The sequence below is a fragment of the Macaca fascicularis genome, chromosome 13 (assembly GCF_037993035.2).
Source record: "Macaca fascicularis isolate 582-1 chromosome 13, T2T-MFA8v1.1".
Classification (NCBI taxonomy): domain Eukaryota; kingdom Metazoa; phylum Chordata; class Mammalia; order Primates; family Cercopithecidae; genus Macaca; species Macaca fascicularis.
The window spans coordinates 95,406,685-95,424,362 of record NC_088387.1 but is presented as its reverse complement, the minus strand read 5'-3'; the positions used below and the strand labels follow the sequence as shown (position 1 = coordinate 95,424,362).

Sequence of the window (17,678 nt, the reverse complement as noted above, 5' to 3'; positions counted from 1 at the left end):
AAGCCATCCTCAACCTCAGTCTCCTGAGTAGCTGGGACGACAGGTGCAAGCCACTGTACCCAGCTGATAAAAGCATATTATAGATAATGAGGACATTGAAACATTTCCAGAAACTTCCCCATAAAGAATACCAGTTTCTGAAATATTTATACATTTCCCGGCAACTCAGAATAGTAACACATCAAACTTAATTATTTTTAGCACCTCTCTTTTTATAGGCAGAAAACCAGACAAATTTTCTGACTTTCCAGGGTGCCCTCTGGGAAATCTCAAAGATAGTTCTAGGTATAAAAGGTATCTTTAGGCTAGGCATGGTGGCTCATGCCTGCAATCCTAGCACTTTGGGAGGCTGAGTGGGGAGGATCACTTGAGCCTGGGAGATTGAGGCTATAGTGAGCTGCGGTTGTACTAACTGCACTCCAACCTGGACAACAGAGCAAGACCATGTCAAAACAAACAAACAAACAAAAAGGTGGGGCCAGGTGCGGTGGCTCATGCCTGTAATCCCAGCACTTTGGGAGGCCGAGGCAGATGGATCACCTGAGGTCAGGAGTTCAAGACCAGCCTGGCCAACATGGCGAAACCTCATCTCTACTAAAAATGCAAAAAATTAGCTGGGTGGTGGCAGATGCCTGTAATCGCAGTTACTTGGGAGGCTGAGGCAGGAGAATTGCTTGAACCTGGGAGGCAGAGGTTGCAGTGAGCCAAGATGACACCATTGTACTTCAGCCTGGGTGACAGAGTGAGACTCTGTCTCAAAAAAAAAAAAAAAGAAAAAAAAATGGTGGGCACAGTGCCTCATCTCATGCCTATAATTCCAGCACTTTGGGAGGCTGAGGCAGGCAGATTGCTCAAGCCCAGGAGTTTGAGACCAACCTGGACAACATAGCAAGGCCCCACCTCTACAAAATAAATGCAAGAATTAGCCAGGCGCAGTGATGCGTGCCTGTAATCCCAGCTAAGAGGCTGAGACGAGAGGATCACTTGAGCCCAGGAGGTCGAGGCTGCAGTGAGCCAAGATCACACCACCACTGCACTCCAGCCTGGGGGACAGAGAGAGACCCTCTCAAAAAAAAAAAAAAAGATATCCTGAAAAATTCTTTTTTTTTTTAAATTTTGTGTCTAATATCTGAAGGCAAAATATCGAGAGTTGTCAGAGGAGATTTGGGTGCATGATTAAGATAGAATCATGAGTGACTGGGAAATGATACTTGGTTATCTCTTTAATCAAAATGACAACAAAATATTTAAAAATAAATACGGAAGGCAACATAACTGTAAAAAAAATTGTAAAGAATCTTAGTGCTTTTATGAGAAAACTTTGTGTTTTTTTCCTTATGTTTACATAATCAAGGACATAAGAAAGTCAAAATAGAGTGCGGGAAATTATACTGACAGAATCCCTTATATGCAGGCAGATTTCACAGAGATAAAGAATTACCTTTTTTAGGCCAGGCATGGTGGCTCATGCCTGTAATCCTAGCACTTTGGAAGGTCAAGGCGGGCAGATTGTCTGAGCTCAGCAGTTCTAGACTAGCCTGGGCAACATGGCAAAACCCCATCTCCACCGAAAATACAAAAAAATTAGCTGGGCTGTTGGTGCACGCCTGTAATCCCAGCTACTCAGGAGGCTGAGGCAGTGGAATCACTTGAACCAGGGAGGCGGAGGTTGCAGTGAGCTGCGATCACACCACTGCACTCCAGCCTGGGTGAGAGAGTGAGACTCTGTCTCCAAAAGAAAAATAAAGTAATTACCTTTTTTAAAATTGTATGTGAAGGCATTAATTAATACATTAAGCAAGCAAAACCGAGAAAACAATGAATTTTGTCAAATTTTAAACATATTTCATATGCTAACATATCTTATATATTCATATAAGCTCTTTTCAGACTCAGCTGTTGTATATTAAGGCAAATAAAAATCACTTTCTGAATTTTGTCCTTCGTTATGGTCTTTTATATTCTGAAACAAACTGACACTTTAAGACACAAGTTCTGTGAGTGTGGTCTGGGGACCCCCAAGAAGTCTGCAAGACCCTTTCAGGGGGTTTTTCAGTTTTGAAGCCAAAACTATTTTCATAATCACACTAAGACATGATTTCTCCCTTCTCATTTTCTCATGAGCGTAGAGTAAAGCTACATGACATGTGAAATGGCAAGAGACTGAGGACAGAAGCAGCTATGGGAACCCAGCTGTCTTCTATTCAGCTAGACATTAAAGAGATTTACAAATAGACAATAATGCTGCTCTTCTCATTTTTTGGAGAATATAGTTATTTTTCATAAAAATATGTTAACATGCAACGGTTCCATCATTGCTTACTTCAAATAGATTTTTAAATTTTTTTATTTTAATTTTCTGTGTGGGGATGATGCTGGTGATTATGATTATTATAGAGACGGGATCTCACTATGTTGCCCAGGCTGGTGTTGAACTCCTTGGCTCAAGTGATCCTCCTGCCTCAGCCCCCCAAAGTGCTGGGGTTACAGGCATGAGCCATGGTGCCCAGCCTCTGTGGGGATTATTAATAGATGTAACTCATATAAGCAAAATCTCTTTGGTATCCTCTATAAATTTTCTCGGTATGTAAAGGGTCCCGAGACCAAAAAGTTTGGGAATTGCTGCTTTAGGAAAAACTACTCTTTTTCCTTTTTAAAAAAATTTTATTTATTTATTTATTTATTTGAGATGGAGTCTCGCTCTGTCACCCAGGCTGGAGTGCAGTGGAGTGATCTCGGCTGACTGCAACCTCCACCTCCAGGGTTCAAGCCATTCTCCTGACTCAGCCTCCTGAGTTGCTGAGATTACAGGCACGCACCACCACGCCCAGCTAATTTTTTATTTTTAGTAAAGACCACATTGGTCAGGCTCATCTCGAACTCCTGACCTCATGATCCACCTTCCTCGGCCTCTCGAAGTGCTGGGATTACAGGCGTGACCCACCAGGCCAGGCCTCTTTTTCCTTTAAAAACAAAAGCACATTCACAGTTGTATTTCTCTTTTGCTACTGCTCCTAGAATAGTCTCAACCATGTATAATAATTATAACTTTTAACCAAAGTAATGAACTTCTATTTCGCAAGGAAAATTAAGGACTGGATAATTAAGAAATGTCTGTTACACACAAGTATTTTTGCAGACAAACAAAATTCTGAAGACATATAACACAACTTTCTATAGCCAGACACATCCCTTTCACACCTTCTTAGTGTAGCAAAAATGAACACCTTCATTATAGCACCCCAAAGATATAGCCTCTCTCTAACATGCGAAATATATTAAACCTCCTGGGGGACAGAGAGAGACCCTATCTGAAAAAAAAGGATATCCTGAAAAATCTTTCTTTTTTTAATTTATTTTATTTTATTTTTATTTTGTCTCTAATTGTGTGTGCCACCATGCCCAGCTATTTTTTTTTTTTTTTTTTTTTTTTTGTATTTTTAGTAGAGACAAGAGTTTCACCATGTTGGCCAGGCTGGTCTCGAACTCCTGACCTCAGGTGATTCGCCCACCTCAGTCTCCCAAAGTGCTGGGATTACAGACATGAGCCACTGCGCCCAGCCCAAAAAGGCATTTTAAGCAAAAATTCTGAACTTAAAAACTGAAAATATGAGCCCAGGAGGTCGAGGCTGCAATGAGCCAATACTGCACCTTTGTACTCCCACCTGGGCGACAGAGTGAGACCTTGTCATTAAGGAAAAAAAAAAAAAAACTGAAAATAGAAAAAGAGGGCTTTTACAATGTTGATGAACTCATCTTAGAGTGCATGATTTATAAATACATAACTATCCATACATACTTTTGCAGTGATAACCACTGGAAAAATGAGAAGGTAAAAAAGCCAATCTAGACAGATTGCCTCTTTATGTTAGTAATACCAGGAGTCTTAAGAGAGCCGCTGTGGCCTGTGTCTCATTCATCCCAGCTTCCTTTCTAATCCTGTAGCTGATGATGAAAATGTGGTAAATCTTCTGGCTTACCTTTGATGCTTTTTCATTAATTCACTTCTGGTAGTAAATTGTGGCAAGTCTTCCACTTCCATCCCATCAGCCATTCCCATCACCTTGTCTAAAAGGTCTTTATTGTAACTGCAGCCCATGAAAAGGTGGTTGGCCCAGACCATGAAGAAGGGACAGCAGCTGGTCCAGGCGGCCACCGCCGTTGGGTGGGTTACGGTAGTTGGGCAGGTGGCACAGGATGAATTCCATGCGGGCCTTCCATTGCTTCTCACTCTCTGAATAGGAGCGGAACTGCTCCACGAAGTCAGACACCTGCTGCACCCCGAGACCAGCTCCTCCACCACAGTGGCCACCTCGCCAACAACCATGGTGCCCATCGCCCTAATTTTTGTATTGTTAGTAGAGACGGGGTTTCACCATGTTGCCCAGGCTGGTTTCGAACTCCTGACCTCAGGTGATCCACCTGCCTCGGCCTCCCAAACTGCTAGGATTACAGGCGTGAACCACTGCGCCTAGCTGAAAGCCATTTTTAATATTCATTTTTTGTGAAAAAAAAATTGTGCTAAAAATGTTGGAGAGATATATCCCAAAATATTTACTGTGATTCTTTCTGAATAGTGAAATTGTGGATGCTTTTTTTTTTAATTATTTTTTCCACAGCAAATGTGTGCTACTCCTATAATAAAAAAGAAATCAATAAAATGTAATTTTAAAAAGACAACATTTAAAGGCCGCTAACCTGAATTTTATTTACCGTGAGCAAATTTTGATGTACTAGCAAGCTGGGTTCTCCCAGGCATCTATCTGCCTGAAATAATACCTGGGGTTGTTCTTAAACCCAGGACTTTATGAGAATAACAAAGACTCTGAGGAGAATGATTAAACTCATGTCATGAAATGAAAATGAAACGTTTCCAGCAGCCAGGCCCCGGATCTTCAGAAATGCTCAGCAAATATTACTTTCCTTTCTTCTCTTCTTTCCTTCTGTTCAGCCTTTGACTAGGTCAAATGGCCTTTGAAGGTCAATGTCCCATGTCATATGTCCTTGTGGCTTCTCTTGACCACTGTCCCTCATGGATAGTCTACAAGCTGTTCTGGGTCTAGAGTCTGACCTACATGCCCACTTGATCCTCTGCAAGTGATCATCACCAAGTTGGATGTTCGTTTTATTCCCCAGGCCCCCATCCTCCAAGCTAAAGGGATGAGGGGCACACCTAAGGTCCTTGTAGGATTCTGGCCCCAGGGGCAATTCCTTCCTTGTGCAGAATCTGCCCTCTGGGCAGGGATTAGGACTTATGTGGATTTAAGCACATTGTGGACATTGTAAACCACTGGGAACACTTGCTGGGGAATCCCAGCATCAACTCCATCAACTCTCACATCTCACTGGCAAGCTGGTGAGAACCCTTCTCTTGTCATGGTGAAAACAGGTCCCATGGCTGGGCGTGGTGGCTCACGCCTGTAATCCCAGGACTTTGGAAGCCCGAGGCAGGAGAATTACCTGAGGTCGGGAGTTCAAGAGCAGCTTGGCCAACATGGTGAAATCCCATCTCTACTAAAAATACAAAAATCAGCCGGGCATGGTAATGCACGCCTAAAATCCCAGCTAGTACTCGGGAGGCTGAGGCAGGAGAATCGCCTGAACCCGGGAGGTGGAGGTTGCAGTGAGCCGAGATCGCACCATTGCATTCCAGTCTGGGCGACAGAGCAAGACTCGATCTCAAAAAAAAAAAAAGAAGAAGAAGAAGAAAGAAAACAGGTCCCTGTTCTGTTCAGGTCTTCGGGGCAACGTTTAGGAACTCTGAAGCCAGAGTGTGTGGGTTCAAATCCTGTCTCCAGTGTTCACTCATCCCAGGCACATGGCTCATCCTCTCTGCCTGTGTCCTCCTGGTCCATGTTAAGTTATATAGGAAGTGCGAAGAACGGAGCCCAGTACACAGAAATCTGCACACCGTGTTGGCTGTTCATGTTATTTGGACCCGAGCACTGTCTCCACAGGAGCAGCAGGGGCAGTACTGAAGAGAGCACTGATCTTTTCCTCTGAAAACACTCCTTCCAATCAGCAACCCCATCCCGAATGGTGCTAGACAAAGCCCCAGCATTTCTTTTCAGGTGGAGCTAGAGTTGGCACCAACCTCAGCCTGGTGGGCAGCTTCTCAGCAAGGAGAGACCTGTCCTTCTGCCCCAGGATGCCAGAGGGTGACCCAAGAACCGACTCCCTCCCCTTTGGCTGGAAGGTTGGACATAGCTGGGTAAAACTGACCTTGGACTTAATGTTCTTCAGAGTAGAGACTGAGATGTGTATCAGACCAGAAGACAGCCAGGACCCACTCCCAGAGTAGCTTCTAGATGGTCCAAGGAGGGGTTGTCCCCAAACACCTCAAATGTGTTCCAGTGGAAAACGAAGCCTGCAGTACTGTTTGTCCCGCGTTTGTAACGTCAGTGAAGTGGAGAGCAGAGAGTGAAATGAAGGACAGGCACATCTGTTGAAGATGTGGGGTCCGGGGCCTGGCTGCTAGCATGAGTATTTGGGTGGTCGTGGGGTATGGGTGTGGCTCCGGGAGGACAGTTTTGTTGTTGTTGTTTGTTTGTTTGTTTGTTTGTTTGAGATGCAGTTTCACACTGTTGCCCAGGCTGGAGTGCAGTGGCACAATCTCAGCTCACTGCAAACTCTACCTCCCAGGTTCAAGCAATTTCCAGCTAATTTTTGTATTTTTAGTAGAGACGGGGTTTCACCATGTTGGCCAGACTAATCTCAAACTCCTGACCTCAAGTGATCCACCCGCCTCAGCCTCCCAAAGTGCTGGGATTACAGGCATGAGCCACCACACAGGAGGAGAGTTTGAAAGCCCAGCTGCCTGCTGACACTTGGAGGTTACTGTCCCAACTGCAGCCCTTAGACTGTGTCGACTCAGGGCGCCTCTCAGCCTAATATATTGTGACACTTCCTCACACAGTCTATTTGACTTGAAACTTATATTTAGGAACTGCACTAAGGAAAATATTCTGCCACCAGAACTGTTCAAAACTTATTTGTTCTAAATGGTGCTTAAATTTTCCCAAATTTAAAAACAATACAATTTACCTGATATCAACATAACCAGGTAAAGGTGAGAAAAAAAAATTCTAAACAATCAATAACAGCCAAACTTTGCTCAATCATGCTTTAAAAAAGTTAATTATCTGTCTATTTTCACCATAGAAAAAGTTTGCAGAACAGAAAATTATTGCAGCCCTTTTGCAACCGGGAGGCAACAGGCTTGAGAATAAAGGGAACGAACTAAAGATGGTAGAGCCAAATACCAGAAACACATCTGTGGCATCCTGGAGCAGCTCAAGAGACATCAGTAACCGCCTAGCTCCAGGCTTCTTGCTATATAAGAAAAATAGGCCAGGCAAGGTGACTCACAGCTGTAATCCCAGTACTTTAGGAGGCTGAGAGGGGCAGGTCACCTGAGGTCAGGAGTTGGAGACCAGCCTGGACAACATGGTGAAACCTCATCTCTACTAAAAATACAAGAATTAGCCGGGCATGGTGGCAGGTGCCTGTTATGCTAGCTACTTGGGAGGTTAAGGCATGAGAATCCCTTGAACCAGGGAGGCAGAGCCTGCAGTGAGCTGAGATTGTGCCACTGCACTCCAGCCTGGGCAACAGAGTGAGACTCTGTCCAAAAAAAAAAAAAAAAAAGAAAAAGAAAGAAGGAAAGAAAGAAAGGAAGAAAGGAGGGAGGGAGGGAAACCCATGTAGTTAAGCCACACATACACACACACGAATGCATGCACATCCTGATGTTATATGATGAGGCAATAAACAGAATACCATCAAAACTGGTGTGAAAATGTATTATAAATGCGTGACAAGCAGTTAATAAAAATACACTATGAGAACCTTGTGGGGCTCCTGGAAGTAAAATCCATGAAAGTGTGGGCCCCCGACCAACACTGGGCCCCAAGCAGTTTTTAATTCTCAAGTTAGTCTCAACTCAGCCTCCAGCTGTTAGTCCATTCCTGACTCAGTGCTCCCGTGGCTTCTCCTTCAGGTAGGCAGCTCTCAGCTGTGATTCTGTCGTCACCGCATCTCCATATTTCAAGGTGGTGGTTTGCCCTATGACCTCAATCCTCTGATGATCTTTATTTTTATTTTTTTAATTTTTTTGAGATGGAGTTTCGCTTTTGTTGCCCAGGCTGGAGTGCAACGGCACAATCTCTGCTTACTGCGACCTCAACCTCCCAGGCACAAGTGACCCTCCTGCCTCAGCCTCCCAAGTATCTGGGACTACAGGTACATGCCACTATGCCTGGCTAACTTTTGTATTTTTAGTGGAGGTGGGGTTTCACCATGTTGGTCAGGCTGGTCTCAAACTTCTGACCTCAAGTGATCCACCTGCCTCGGCCCCCCAAAGAGCTGGGATTACAGGCGTGAGTCACTGCATCCAGCCCTGATGATCTTTTAAAAAGCTAATTTTCCTGTGTTCAACTTTTCTCCTGTGAGAATGGGAGTGCTGGTTTCCTAGCTCTTAACATGTCAGAGCTGAAACTGAAGGCCTGTATTCCTTTTCAATGAGAAAAAGAGTAAAAAATTAAATACAACAGGAGCATTCTTACTATGGAAACCACTGCAGAGAAGGCTTTATTTATTTATTTATTTATTTATGATACAGAGCTTTGCTCTGTCACCCAGGCTGGAGTGCAATGGCGTGATCTCTGCTCACTGGAAACTTCACCTTCTGGGTTCAAGAGATTCTCCTGCCTCAGCCTCCCAAGTAGCTAGAACTAAAGACACACCACCACACCCAGCTAATTTTTGTGTTTTTAGTAGAGAAGGGTTTTTTTTTGCCATGTTGTCCAGGCTCATCTCCAACTCCTGACCTCAAGTGATCTGCCTCCCTCAGCCTCCCAAAGTGCTGGGATTACAGGCATGAGCCACTGTGCCCACTCTGGAAGGAAGGCAACCTTTAAACCGGGTCTTGGTGACTGGCTGGAGAAGAGTAGGGAAGGGAATTCCAGCCAGGAAGTTCAGCATGAGACAGGCGCAGAGGTGCCAGGCCTCTGGTCCATATTCAGCGTACCACAGGCCACCTATTTGCCTGGAAGCAGGATTAGTGGAGTGTCTGGGGTGCAGGGAGATAAACACTGGAAAATGTGGGTGCTGAGGACACTCCCTTCTTCTCTGGTAGACTCCCTCTGAAGGCGGCCACAGTGGGTGGAGATGCCTTTTCTCAGCATCATCATGGATCTCATAGTGGACATTTACTGAGCACTTGCTGGCTGGTAGGCATTGTGCTAAATGCCACATCTGCTTTTTAATTTAATTTAATTTTATTTTATTTTTTATTTTATTTTTTTTTTTTGAGACAGAGTCTCGCTTAGTCGCCCAGGCTGGAGTGCAATGGCGCGATCTCGGCTCACTGCAAGCTCCGCCTCCCGGGTTCACGCCATTCTCCTGCCTCAGCCTCCCGAGTAGCTGGGACTACAGGCGCCCGCCGCCTCGCCCGGCTAATTTTTTGCATTTTTAGTAGAGACGGGGTTTCACCGTGTTAGCCAGGATGGTCTCGATCTCCTGACCTCGTGATCCGCCCGCCTCGGCCTCCCAAAGTGCTGGGATTACAGGCGTGAGCCACCGCGCCCGGCTATTTTATTTTCTTAAACTGTTAACGATGTTCTATTTATTTTTTCAGTTTCTGTAAAAAGAAGACTGCTCCATAGTTGTTACTCACACCTTCCTGTCTGGTCTTTGCTTGAGTTGTCACCTTAGCCAGTCCGTTCTGGCATGTCACCCACGCCCCCAAAACTTACTCTGAGCTTGTTAAGTGAGCTTTAGGAGACATTGTGAGCTAGAGTTGCTGCAGTGGTGGGCCTGGAAATGCCGCTAGCTGATGGTATGGCCCCTCCAGAGGGACATGCTGGACACAGTCCTCCATATTCTGCATAGGAGAGCATCCTCCCGACCTCCCAACATACGAATGAAAATTTTGGTTTGGGGCTGGACCTCTTTTCTTTTCTTTTTTGTTTTTAGATGGAGTTTCGCTCTGTCACCTAGGCTGGAGTGCAGTGGCATGATCTTGGCTCACTGCAATCTCTGCCTCCCGGGTTCAAGTGATTCTCCAGCCTCAGCCTCCTGAGTAGCTGGGACTACAGGCACGTGCTACCACGCCCGGCTAATTTTTGTATTTTCAGTAGAGACGGGGTTTCACCATGTTCTCAAACTCCTAACTTCAGGTGATCCACCCGCCTCGGCCTCCCAAAGTGCTGGGATTACAGGCGTGAGCCTGTAACAGAGCAAGACTCCATCTCAAAAAAACGAAACAAAACAAAACACCACGTTTTTAAATAACATGTGAGTCGAAGTCTCAAGAGAAATTTTAAAATATTTTGAACTAAATGAAAATAAAACACCAAAATTTATGGGATGTGGTAAAAGCAGTGCTTACAGGGAAATTTATAGTATTAAAGTTATATACCAGGAAGGAAGAAAGATCTAACATCAATAATCTAAGCTTTCAGCTTAAGAAAATAGAGAAAGAAGAGCAGTGTGAGCCTAAAGAAAGCAGAAGGAAAGAAATAATAAAAATTAGAGAAGATATCAATGAAATTGAAAATAGGAAATCAATAGAGAAAATCAATAAAACCAAAAGCTGATTCTTCAAAAAGAGCAATACAATTGAGAGCCAGGCAAATCAAAAAGACAAAAGAGAGAGAGAGTGAAGAAACATAAATCACTAATATCAGAGACAAAAGAGGGGGCAATCACTTCTAATCCTAAGAACATTAAAAGGATAATAAAGGAATTTTATGAAAAATTCTGTGCTCATAAATCTGACAGCTTAAATGAAATGGACCAGTTACTTGAAAGACACAAACTACTAAAACTCACACAAAAAGAAATAGAGGCAAGGCCTGGTGGCTCATGCCTAAAATTCCAGCACTTGGGGAGGCTGAGGTGGGAGGATCACTTGAGCCCAAGAGTTTGAGACCAGCCTGGGCAACATAGTGGGACATCATCTCTATTTTTAAAATTTTAAACACATATTTTCAAAAATTTTTAAAAAGGAATAGATAGTCTGGCTGGATGCAGTGGCTCATGCCTGTAATCCCAACAATTTGAAAGGCCAAGGTGGGAGGATAGCTTAAACCCTGGAGTTTGAGACCAGCCTGGGCAACAGAGTGAGACCCCGTCTCTGTAAAAAATACAAAAACTAGCTGGGCATGATGGTGCATGCCTGTAATCCCAGCTACTTGAGAAGCTGAGGTGGGAGAACTGCTTGAGCCTAGGTGGTGGAGGCTGCAATGAGCAGTGATCATGCCACTGCACTCCAGCCTGGGGAACAGACTGAGACCCCCCATCTCAAAAAAGTAAAGTGAATAAAATAAAATAAATGATAATCTGAACAGGCCTAAATCTATTAAATAAATTGAATCAATAGCTAATAATCTTTCAAAAATGAAAACACCAGGTCCAGATGGCTTTACTGGTGAATTCTACCAAACATTCAAGGAAGAAATAATACCATTTTCCTACAATCTTTTCCAGAAAATAGAAAGAGAGGGAATACTTCCTAATTCATTCTGTGAGGCCATCATTACCCTAATTCCAAAACCAGATAAAGGTTATAAGAAAGACTATAGACCAATATCTCTCATGAAGATAGATGCAAAAATCCTCAACAAAATGGTAAGTTGAACCCAACAGTGTATAAAAAGAATTATACACTACAACAATGTGGGATTTATTCTAGGTATGCAAGTCCGGTTCAAAAATTAATTATTTAATGTAATCATCACATCAACATGCTACATTATATGATCTTATCAGTAGAAGCAGAAAAAGCATTTGACAAAACCTAACACCATTCATGATCAAAAACTCTCAGCAAGCTAGAAATAGAAGGGACCTTCCCAAATTTGATAAATAACATCTATAAAAATCTACAGCTAGGCCAGACCCATTGGCTCACGCCTCTAATCCCAGCACTTTGGGAGGCCAAGATGGGTGGATCACCTGAGGTCAGGAGTTCGAGACCAGCCTGACCAGCATGGTGAAACCCTGTCTCAACTAAAAATACAAAAAATTAGCTGAGTGTGGTGGTGGGCGCCTGTAATCCCAGCTACTCAGGAAGCTGAAGCATGAGAATTGCTTGAACCCAGGAGACGGAGGTTGCAGTGAGCCGATTGCGTCATTGCACTCCAGCCTGGGCAACAAGAAGGAAGCTCCCATCTCAAAAGAAAAAAACAAAAAGATAAAGATAAAGAAAATAAATCTCCAGCTAACATCATAAATGATAGTGAGATATCAGACGTTTTCCCTCTAAGATCAAGGATGTTCTTCACCATTCCCATTCAACGTCATACTGGATGTACTAGCTAATGCAACAAGGCAAGAAAAGGAAATAAAAGATACAGATTGGAAAAGGAGAAATAAAAAATGTTTGTTTGCAAATGACATGAGTGTCTGTGTAGAAAATCCCAAAGAATCAACAAAAAGACTCCAGGAATAACTGACTATAATAAGGCTTCAAGATACAAGGTTAATGTACAAAAGTCAGTTGCTTTCCTATATACCAGCAATGAACAATTGGAATTTGAAACTTAAAACACAGTATCATTTACATTAGCACCAAAAGAGAAAAAATGAAAAGAAAAAAGAGAAATACTTAGGTATAAATCTAACAAAATATGTACAGGATCTATATGAGAAAAGCTATAAAACTCCAATGAAAGATATAAAAGATTATCCAAATAAATGGATATTCTATGTTTATGGACAAGAAGACTCAATACAGTTTTTTTTGAGACGGAGTCTCACTCTTCACCCAGGTTGTAGTGCAGTGGGTCACTGCAACCTCCACCTCCCCAGTTCAAGCGATTCTCCTGCCTCAGCCTCCCGAGTAGCTGGGATTACAGGCACCTGCCACCACGCCTGGCTAATTTTTGTATTTTCAGTAGAGACAGAGTTTCACCATACTGGCCAGGCTGGTCTCGAATTCCTGACCTCAGGTGATCCTCCTGCCTCAGCCTCCCAAAGTGCTGGGATTACAGGCATGAGCCACTGCACCTGGCCTCAATACTGTTAAGATGTCAACTCTTCCCAGTTTGATCTATAGATTCAACACAATCCCTATTAATTTACCAGCAAGTTATTCTGTGGATATCAGCAAACTGATTCTAAAATTTATGTGGAAAGGCAAAAGACCCAGAATAGTCAACAAAATACTGAAGACTATCTAAAGGTAGACACCACCCAACTTCAAGACTTACTGTAAAGCTACTTTAATCAAGACAGTGTGCTATTGGTGAAAGAATAGACAAATCGATCAATGGAACAGAATAGAAAGCCCAGAAAAAGACAACAGATCTTTAACAAGGCAACTGATCTTTAAAAAGGAGCGAAGGCAATTAAGTAGAGAATGGATAGTTTTTCAACAAAGCTATTGCACATACATAATGCAAAAACAATGAATTGAGACATTGACCTTACACCTTTCACAAAAATCAACTCAAAATAGATCATAGACATAAATATAAAATGCAAAACTATAAAACTAGAAGGTTACATAGAAGAAAATCTAGGTGACTTTGGGCTTGACAATGAGTTTTTAGATACAACACTAAATGCATGAACCATGAAAGGAACATTGATAAGATGGACATTATTAAAATTAAAATCTTCTCCTTGGTCTATGACACTTAAGAGAATGAAAAGACAAGCCACAAACTAGAAAAAAAATTTTCAAAATGTATCTGATAAAGGACTTATATCTAAATCTAAAAAACTCCTAAAACTCAACAAAGAAAGCAAACAACCCTAATTTAAAAATGGGCAAAAAACCTGAACAGACACCTCAACAAACAAGACATATGGATGATGAATAATTATATGAAAAGATGCTCAACATCATATATCATTAGAGAATTACAGATTGAGATAATAAGATATCACTGCACACCTATTGGAATGAGTATAATACGAAGAACTTACAATACCAAATGCTGATGAACATGTGGAGTAACAGGAACTCTCATTCACTGCTAGTGGGAGTGCAAAACGCTACAGCCATTTTGGAAGAAAATTAGGAAGACAAAACTGAACAGAATCTTACTGTACATCCAACAGTTGCACTCCTAGGTGTTTACTCAACTGAGTGGGTAAGAAAACTTACGTCTCACAAAAGCTTGAACATGAATGTTTTTAAGAGCTTTATTCAGAATCTCCCAAAACTGGAAGCAACCAAGATGTCCTTCAGTAGATGGATGGATACACAAACTGTGTTATATCCATACAATGAAATATTATTCAGTTATGAAGCCATAAAAAGACATGAAGAAACCTTAAAAGCACACTGCTAAGTGAAAGAAGCCAGTCTGAAAAGGCTATATACTATATGACTTCAACTATATGCCATTTTGGAAAAAGCAAAACTATAGAGACAATAAAAAGACCAGCAGCTGCCAAGGATTGTGGGGGTAGGGCAGGGGATGCAAAGGGAAGGGATGAATAGGTGAAGCTTGGGGGACAGTGAAACTATTTTATATTGATACATTAATGGTGGATATATGACATTAGGGATTTGTCAAAACCCAAGGAACTATACAACACAAAGAGTAAACCTTACTGTAAACTATAAACTTTAGTTAATAGCAATGTATCAACATTTATTTGTAATAGCCAGGCAGGGTGGCTCATGCCTGTAATTCCAGCACTTCGTGAGGCTAAGATGGGAGGATCACTTGAGGCCAAGAGTACAAGACCAGCCTGGGCAACATAGTGAGGCCTCCATCTCTATCAAAAACAATTTTTTTTAGAATTAAGTGACTGTGGTGGTGCACACCTATAGTCCCAGTTACTCTGTAGGCTAAGATGGGAGGACTGCTTCAGCCCAGGTGGTCGAGGCTGCAGTGATCTGTAATGACATCAATGCACTCCAGCCTGGGTGACAGAGCAAGACCCTGTCTCAAAAAAAGGTTATGGTACCATACTAATGCACAATGTTAAGAATAGAGGAAATTCAGTGTGTACGTGTGTGGGGAGGGGTATAGGAGCCTTCTGTAATTTGTGCTTAACTTTTCTATAAATCTAAAACTGTTCCAAAAAATAAAGTCTATTAATTCTTAAAAAGTAATACAGGTAGATTGTTTTACTTGGAAGTCAGAAAAATAGACCAAGGTGAGTGGATCACTTGAGGTCAGGAGTTCGAGACCAGCCTGGCCAACATGGTGAAACTCCGTCTCTACTAAAAATACAGAAATTAGCCAGGCATTGGTGGTGGGCGCCTGTAATCCCAGCTACTTGAGAGGCTGAGGCAGGAGAATCACTTGAATGTGGGAGGCAGAGGTTGCAGTGAGCCTGGATCATGACACTGCACTCTAGCCTGGGCAACAGAATAAGACTCCATCTCAAATACATATATACATATATACATATATACATACATACATACATACATACATACATACATAATAAAGAAGCAGGGTGTCGAGGGGAGTGCTACGTAGAGGTGTCGCGGGTGATTGGCACCCAACATCCAGAGGCAAGGTGGGGTAGGGTGCAAAGGTGACTGACAGCAGAGGCTACTGGAGCAGATGGGAAGCTGGCCAATGGAGCTAATAAGCAAATTGATTGAGCAAATAAGTAAACATATGGACAGTAACACAAGCCAGGCTTTGCACTTTGGAGAAGGTGCTTACAAACGTGGACTAGACAGTACCCAGACACATGGCTGAAACTGCAGGTACTGCCACGCACACATGCACAGAAATAGAGAAATAGTCATACTTGCATGTGTGTATAACAGTGTATGTAGGCTGGGCTCGGCGGCTCATGCCTGTAATCCCAGCACTTTGGGAGGCCGAGGTGGGTGGATCACTTGAGGTTAGGAGTTTAAGACCAGCCTGGCCAACAAGGCGAAACTCCATCTCTACTAAAAATACAGAAATTAGCCAGTTGTGGGGCACACGCCTATAATCCCAGCTACTCGGGAGGCTGAGAATCACTTGAACCTGGGAGGCGGAGGTTGCAGTAAGTCGAGGTCATGCCATTTTACTCCAACCTGGGTGAGTGAGACTCTGTCACAAAAAATAAAATAAAATAAAATAAAATAAAATAAAATAAAAGTGTGAGTATACATACACACGTAGAGTTGGTTCTTGTTATTCTTGAAAGTTAGGCTCTATAACGTCACTGTGAACCCTGAATTATTGAATGTTGAACCATCGCTTCTAGGGGAAACATAAGGCTAGGTTTCTGTGAGCCTCGGGTCACAACGTTTTGGACAACTGATCAATATGTGACCTTGTCTTTTTTTTTTTTTTTTTTAAAGACAGTGTCTTGCTGTGTCACCCCAGGCTAGAATGCAGCAGTACAATCATGGGTCACTGCAGCCTTGACCTCCTGGGCTCAGGCCATTTTCCTACCTCAGCCTCCGGAGTAGCTGGGACCACAGGCATGCACCACCACACCTGTCTGATTTTTAAAATATACAGACGAGGTCTTGCCATGTTGACTTACTAGGTTCTCAATGAGTGTTTATTTGACAGTGCTGAATAAAGAAGAATCTTCTCCATATCAAATCTATACCTGCTGGAGAAAAAAAAAAATCGCAGAATGATTAAGAAAAAAATATGCATTATGAGAAACTTATTTTAAAGAGTTTACATGAGATAAAGATGATAGGAATGAGCTGAAGACCTTAACAAAACAAGACCAAGGACAAAGAAGTACTAAATTTACCTGAGGGCTGCATGGCTGGTACCTCCTGGTCATCACATTGCTCAGAGGGCTAAATCTTTGGCCAGGCTAGTCCAGGAACTAGGCTGAGAGACCCGCACAGAGCATGTGGGCTATTCTCCCAGCGTGGGTCTACAGAGCCTAATGTGAGTACATTTCCTCAACAGAGCAAGCCACAGATGGCACTTTATAGTGTGAACACCACCTGTCCATGCTGACTGTTAGACAAGGGGTCCTATTCTTCTGCAGGAATCTACCTAAAGAGTTAAATAAGATCACAAGATTTATTAGGTAAATAAAGAACTCCAGACACAAGATTAGTCCTCACCCTTAGGGCTGTTTCTTGTGAAAGTTGTCAGAATCAAAATGGCGTCACTAATTAAAAAAAAAATTTAAAAATTTAAAAAATAAATAAATTAAAAAACCCTGACAAATAGAGCTGGGTTTGAAGACAGGCCATGAAGAGAGGGCTCTCATACTTGTATGCCTGATAAAAACTATCACAAAGACTGCAAAACCACAATCTTGCACAAAGGACATCTGCTCAGAAATGGCCTGTCTAACCTCATACTGTTATTGATCTTTGTAGCCAAGGAAAATTATTTCAAACTAATCATGTAATCTTCATTTTTCCCTTTAAAAACCTTCGTCTTCCATTACCTCCTAGAATATGCACATAGTTTACTATGGCACGTGTATTTCCATTGCAATGCTCTACTTCCAAATAAATATCTTTATTTTACAGAAGTTCTCTTTGTTGTTTGGCATACTCTTCATGTTATGGTAAATCCTACTTTAATTTTCCTCGTTTACTGTAAGAACTATACCTATTATAAGTTTCAGCACTAGAGGTTTGGACAGCTCTATGCTTTTCTTTGTTCTGCCTCATCAGGGCTTTTGAGAAGACAAAAGTCAGAAACTCTGGAACTTCCATCTCTGTAAGGAGTAAGGCAAATCACTGGCTCTCTGAACCACAACTACAAAGTTGCATACGTAAT

General features: G+C 42.4%; 1 pseudogene; it reads right to left on the bottom strand.

The window, feature by feature from the left end:
• Positions 1-3,935: 3,935 nt before the first annotated feature.
• LOC102137124 (CDKN2AIP N-terminal-like protein pseudogene) lies at positions 3,936-4,327 on the bottom strand (annotated as a pseudogene).
• Positions 4,328-17,678: the final 13,351 nt, after the last annotated feature.